At 27.0% G+C, this 6,433-nt stretch overlaps 1 pseudogene; it reads right to left on the bottom strand.

Annotated features, from left to right (window-relative positions):
• Window positions 1–5,236: 5,236 nt before the first annotated feature.
• LOC149062143 (uncharacterized) lies at window positions 5,237–6,090 on the bottom strand (annotated as a pseudogene).
• Window positions 6,091–6,433: the final 343 nt, after the last annotated feature.

The raw sequence follows: 6,433 nt of genomic DNA, 5'->3' as shown, positions 1-6,433 counted from the left end.
TAAAGGGGTAGCTTACTGAAATAATGCAAAAATAAAGTAAATAATATATGGGTTATATATTTATTTATTAAAATTATATTTTCTAAGTTAAAAAATCTGTAGTGTCTTTGGGGGGGTGTGGGGGGCTTAGCCCCCCACGGCTTAGGTTTCAAAGCGCTTAGGTAGGTGGGTGGGTATAAATTAATGTCCATTGCCACACCTAAAAAAAATTAGTTCGGCGCCACTGAGTGATGATATTAGTAGTAATCAACGTACATCTAAAAAAAGAGTTAAAATGGGTAGAGAACGGAACCTTTATGAAACTTGATGTTAAGAACATTATCTGTGTTTGTATGTGGGTTGTTTTTACGGTAGTTCAATTTTGTAGCAAGTTATGTGTATATAAAAATCGTAAATTAATTTGATGTGAACTCACAATTTGATAAATTAGAGCTATACCTATGTATAATTAAAAATAAATCTTATTAAATTATTTAATTGTTCATATTATTTCCTCCTAAACACTGTGATGTAATCAAAATGTATTATTGTAATTAAGTAATAAACTATTATTTAATTTTATTGTTACAATTTATGAAATAAGATAATTTAAACAATTATTTTTAGGAAACAAATTTATAAATTTCTATTTAATTTTTTTAACAACACTATAGATTTTTATTTACAATTTAATTTACAGAAATTACAAACATAAACTATTCAATAAATAGGTACATAACAAACATAGAAAGACCAATGTTCATTATTATTTTAATAGATACCTAATATTATGAATTTTATGTTTTTCAATGATAGGAAATTTCCTGAAAAATGTATAACTGTTTGGTCGTATAATATAATTTGTTATTTATCTTTGTTGAATATTAAAAAAGATTTATTCAATCAGATAAACACCGAAACTATTTTGAATAAAGCCCGATTCACACTGTTACGGCACGGCACGTACAGTCACAGCACGTAACGGCACGACAAATCATCCAACTATTCACACTTAACAGGCATCGTCCGTCTTCCGTCATCTACCGTCAAAATATGTAGTCACTCATCACAAATCACTAGCGTAGGCGTGTAGGTGTTTAAGTATTGGCTGTTAGGTAGTCGTAGTCGTTCCATGCAGTTCTGCAGTGTCAAAAATTGTATAAAATGTTCCGCAATTTTCCAATGACCGATTTGGCTACTGTAGCAATTTTATTAGACGAAGAAGAAGAAAGTACGAAGAATGTTCGACAAAAGTCTGAACGAAAAAGAAAAATTTGGGTTCATGATATACTAAAAATAAGAAAGACTGAAGGTGAATTTGCAACCCTGTGTTGCCAACTCGAGGATCACGAAGATAAGTTTTTTAAGTATTTCCGAATGTCCAGATTTCAATTATTCAATTACAATTACACTTTACATAAAAATTAGAAATGAAATTTCCAAACAAAACACGCAATTTAGAGAGTCAATACCGGCTAAAGAAAAACTAGGTGTATGTTTGAGGTAAATGATTTTATTATATTTAATAGAAATCGTTATTTAATTTTTATGCGAGTCTATGGCAGGTAGTTATACATATTTTATAATTGTGCTAGTGAGATTGTATCGTTTTTGAATTTGGATGTATAGTTTAAAGTTCGTTTTGTAATTGGTACCTATTCAAAAAATGTATTCCTATTTAATAGAATTTGATGACATTTTCAATAACTTTATTTTTGTAAGCTATTTTATTTACAGTATTATTTATAAATTAATATATAATTTAAATGTAAATCGATTAGGACTTGAATTAATTTATAATAAATTAATTCAAAAAAAAGAAATGATTAAAATAATGTTTGTGGATGTTATAAAAATAAATACTAAAAAAATATATAAATTATAATATTCCATCTTATATTAATTGTAGGTTCTTGGTAACTGGAGATTTGTACCAGACGATAACCTTCAGTTTTCGATTAGGTCATTCGACTGTACAAGGAATTGTCATTGAAGTATGTAATGCAATTATCTCAAAACTAAAAGAAGAATGCATCAAAACTCCTCAAAAAGAAGATTGGGAGCGAATAGCAAATAAGTTTTGGGAAATTTGGAATTTTCCCAATTGCATTGGTGCTTTGGACGGAAAGCACGTTATGATTGAAGCCCCTCCAAACACTGGCTCATTATACTTTAATTATAAAAAAAATTTTTCAATTGTTCTTCTAGCATTAGTTGACGCTCAATATAAGTTTACCGTTGTCGATATTGGTGCGTTTGGAAAAAATAGTGATGGCGGTATTCTATCACATTCAAATTTCGGAAAAGCTCTTGAAAAAAATAAACTTAACATTCCAAGTAAACGAGCATTACCGGGTACAAATGAAAAGTTACCATATGTTATTATAGGTGACGAAGCTTTTCCATTAAAAAAATTATTTTGTAAGACCATATCCAGGACCTCAAATGCACAGTGATGTAAAAAAAAAAAAAATATATAATGAACGACTATCAAGAGCTAGAAAACTAGTTGAAGACGCTACTGGTCAATTGACAGTCAAATTTCGTATATATTGCAGACGGTTAAAATCGTTACCAGGAAATGCAGATAAAATAGTAATGACCACGTGCATTTTACATAATTATATCAAACAAGACAGCAGTGAAATTCATACCAGCGAAGTAGCCGATACAACACCATTGAGTAATTTATCGTCATTTCCAAGACAAGGAGGTAGTGCGCAAAGACAAGCGTTTCAATATCGTGATCAGTTTAAGGACTATTTTAACTCTCCAGCAGGAAAATTACCATGGGAATAGATACAAAATATTAATTTGAATATTAAATGTTTTTACGTATTTTGTATTTATTAAATTTTTGATTAGTACCTAACTATTTCTTATTCATCAGCTGCTTAAAATTTAATTTTATATCAATTATTACAGTGCAATAGGATTACAACTATTTATTATTTTTAAGTTTGTATACGATAAATAAAATAAACTAGTGTTATTGTCAAACATCAATCAAAATTATACAGCAGTAATACTTAAAAAAGGCGGGTAAGTCGTGGATGTCGCTCTGCTGTACAGTAGGTTACAAGTGGGTTACTGTAATGGATGGAATTCAATTTGAATCCAATGATATGATGTATACGAAAAACGATTCTGAGCGAAGACGTTTTATCTGTCTAGGATATATTATAGATTCTTAAAAATTTTCAAATCTTAGATTTAAAAGAAAATTTTTTATGAATTTCTAGCATAAAATAATTTACGAATTTTCGTGATTTTTACGTATGTTGTCAAAATTAAAATTTTAATGCATGTCAAAAAAAATTGTGCCTATATATTTCTTTTATTTTTCAACTACTATTGTAAAAATATATTATGAGCCTTGTATTAAATTCTCAAATCTTAGAATTAAAAAGAAAAACTTTTATGAATTTCTATCTAAGATAATTTGAACATTGCCGTAATTTTTATGTATTTAGTCAAAATTTGAACTGTAAATTCTTATAAAAAGAATTTGAGACTATATATTTCTTTTATTTTTCAACTGCTACTGTAAAATATGTTAGGAGCCTTGAATTAAATTTTCAAATCTTAGATATAAAAGGAAATTACCTTATGAATTTCTAGTTTAAAATTATTTGCGAATCATCGTGATTTCTATGTATTTTGTCAAAATTCAGACTTTGAATGCTTTTAAAAAAAAATTATTCATATAAATTTCTTTTATTTTTCAACTTCTATTGTAAAATATGATAGGAGCCTTGTATTAAATTTTCAAATCTTAGAATTAAAAAAAAAACTTTTATGAATTTCTATCTAAGATAATTTGAACATTGCCGTAATTTTTATGTAGTAAGTCAATATTTGAACTTCAAATGCTAATAAAATGAAATTGTGCCTGTATTTTTATAAATTTTTAATTACTATAAGAATAACTAATGTGGAACTTTGTGTTCAATTTTCACGTATTTTGATAGGGTCAAAAACATTTTATCAACCCTTCAAAAAAATTTTTCAGAATAATTGAAAATTTCAGTTGTCTATAAATATCTCAAAAAAAGTCAAAATATTTTAAAAATTAAATCATGTAAAGAAAATACCAATCTAAATAACTGATAAAATTTTCACGTATCTACGGCTTAGACTTTTTGAATACTAACAAATATTTAAAATCGTTTCAGGATAAATCGTTATCGGAACGCTATTTCGTAAAAATTTAAAATTCAAACGCACCTCAAATTTTTCCTATAATGACGCTTCGAGATTTCTCTATAGCTGCTTGAAGGAAAACTTATGGAAAACTTAGTTTTGTATTTTTAATCCTTAGTTATAAACGCAAAATTTTTTATGATTTTTCAACTTCAAAATTACTTGCAAATTTTCGCGTTTTTGACAGATTTCGTAAAATTTTGAACTATAAACGCTTATTAAAAAAAATTGTGACTTACTATTTTTAATTTTTTTTTATCTACAATAAGAACAACTCATAAGGAACCTTCTATTAAATTTTCAAGTTTTTTTGGTCATCCAACATTTTTTTACCGACACTTCAAAAAAAAAATGCTCAAAAAAAATTAAAAATTTCAGTGGTCTATAAATAACTCAAAAATGTTTGAAAATTAAACTGTATATAGATATCACTAACATAAACATTTGGTGAAAATTTCAAGTATTTACAGTGTCTAGTTTTTGAATTACAACCATATAAAAAAATCGATTTGGTCGAAAACTGATTTTGCGTAAAAATTCCCGTTTTTCTGTCATTTTATTTTTGTTTTTCTCGATTTTTTTGAAAACTGTTGGAAAATGTTTACTTTTGACCTCTATAATGCACCAAAGATCTTCACTTTTACATCGGAAACCACCCCCAAAGTTTGAAATCGAAGCATTATTTCGACTAGTTATGCTGTACACAGACACAAAAAAAACAAAAAAAAAAACACACATCATTGTAAAATCAATACATTCATCACTTCGTACAGAATCTAATATCAATAAATAATTTATATAAAAAAATGTTATGTTGTATAAAGCTACTAACCATATCAATTTTAGGTGTTCGTTGGTTCTGTAATAGTGTCAATGAATTTCCTTTATTTTTTCTTCTTCTATTTAACGGTGGCTTTTTTTTTTATCGTACAATTTTCCATGTTTATTATTAAATTTAAAACAATCAATAATTAAAACAAAAAATTGAAGGGTACAAATTTTTTTGTGTTAAAAATAAGATTATATTAAAAAAGTAACGTTAAACAATTAAAAATTACCGAATCTGAAATAATAGGCATAAGAGCATCCAATTTTCTGAGTAACGTTGACTTTTATTGTTTTTCAGTTTTGCAGCTGCAAATATTATAATAAATCTGATTGGATTTGTGAAATACCAGATTTTTCAACTATATCTGTTAATGATTCTTCAGAAAACGTTTTCATTTGCTTTTGTACCTCCCTTAAACTATTTTGAAGCTTCGTGATTCTAGTATTGGCTCTTGAAGCCTTTTGTCTCACTACCCTCTTGGTTAGTTTATCACAGTAGGGTTTTAACTTAGATGGTGAGAAAAATATGTTTATTTTGTCTCCATCCATTAACCTCTTGTTTTTTCTTTTTAATGAAAAACATAGGCGTCGACACCATGAACACATACTACTATACAAAAGTTCAACAATTTCAGATTTAAACTAATAGATTATTAAAATTTGCAGTTTACTTATTTTTACCTATTTTCAATACATATTTTTTTACAGTTTGAATGTTTCCAATAACCATTGCTCATGGTATACTGAAATCCAAAAGATGGTTTTATATTTGGAAAGTCAGACACCAAGGCTGCACCATAACACACATACGCCTTATCAAGGTTACTTATTATTTTCTCAATATCTAAAATGGTGGGCTTTATTAAAGTAACAGATGAAGTAGGATAAAACATTTCCATTTCTTCAACAGATAGCTGTACGTCCAGTACATATATAAGAAGTTCAGACTCTAAAAAAATATTATAATATATGTGTTAAATCTCTTAGTTCAAATTATTATGTATTCATATAATTTATACTTTCAGTAACTACTAGTTGCTTTTCAACAATTCGTTGACACCTGTTGCCATAACAACCCATTTTAAAAATGATATAAATTTATTTTTAAGTTTTTTATTAGTAGTAAGATCATTTAACCAGAAAGATGGCAATTTTATGTTATAACTCTTCTTTAATAAAATATTATATAATTCCAAATTTTCATTAATGTTAGTTGACAAAGTTGTACTGCTGGTTTGAGATGTATAACTAGTATTAATATCAGGAGATACACTCCATTCCATATTTTCATTAGTATTCTAAAATATATAATATATATATATTAAATAATTATTATTTTTATTCACAAAATCTAGGGTACACATTATTCTTATTGACTGACTTATTACCATATTAATTAATAATCATGTATTCAGTTAATATC

The sequence above is a fragment of the Diuraphis noxia genome, unplaced genomic scaffold (assembly GCF_037042655.1).
Source record: "Diuraphis noxia isolate RWA-SAM2 unplaced genomic scaffold, SU_Dnox_SAM2 contig0001, whole genome shotgun sequence".
Classification (NCBI taxonomy): Eukaryota; Metazoa; Arthropoda; class Insecta; order Hemiptera; family Aphididae; genus Diuraphis; species Diuraphis noxia.
Note: the sequence above shows the minus strand (reverse complement) of the source record. Positions and strands in the feature narration are given on the sequence as shown.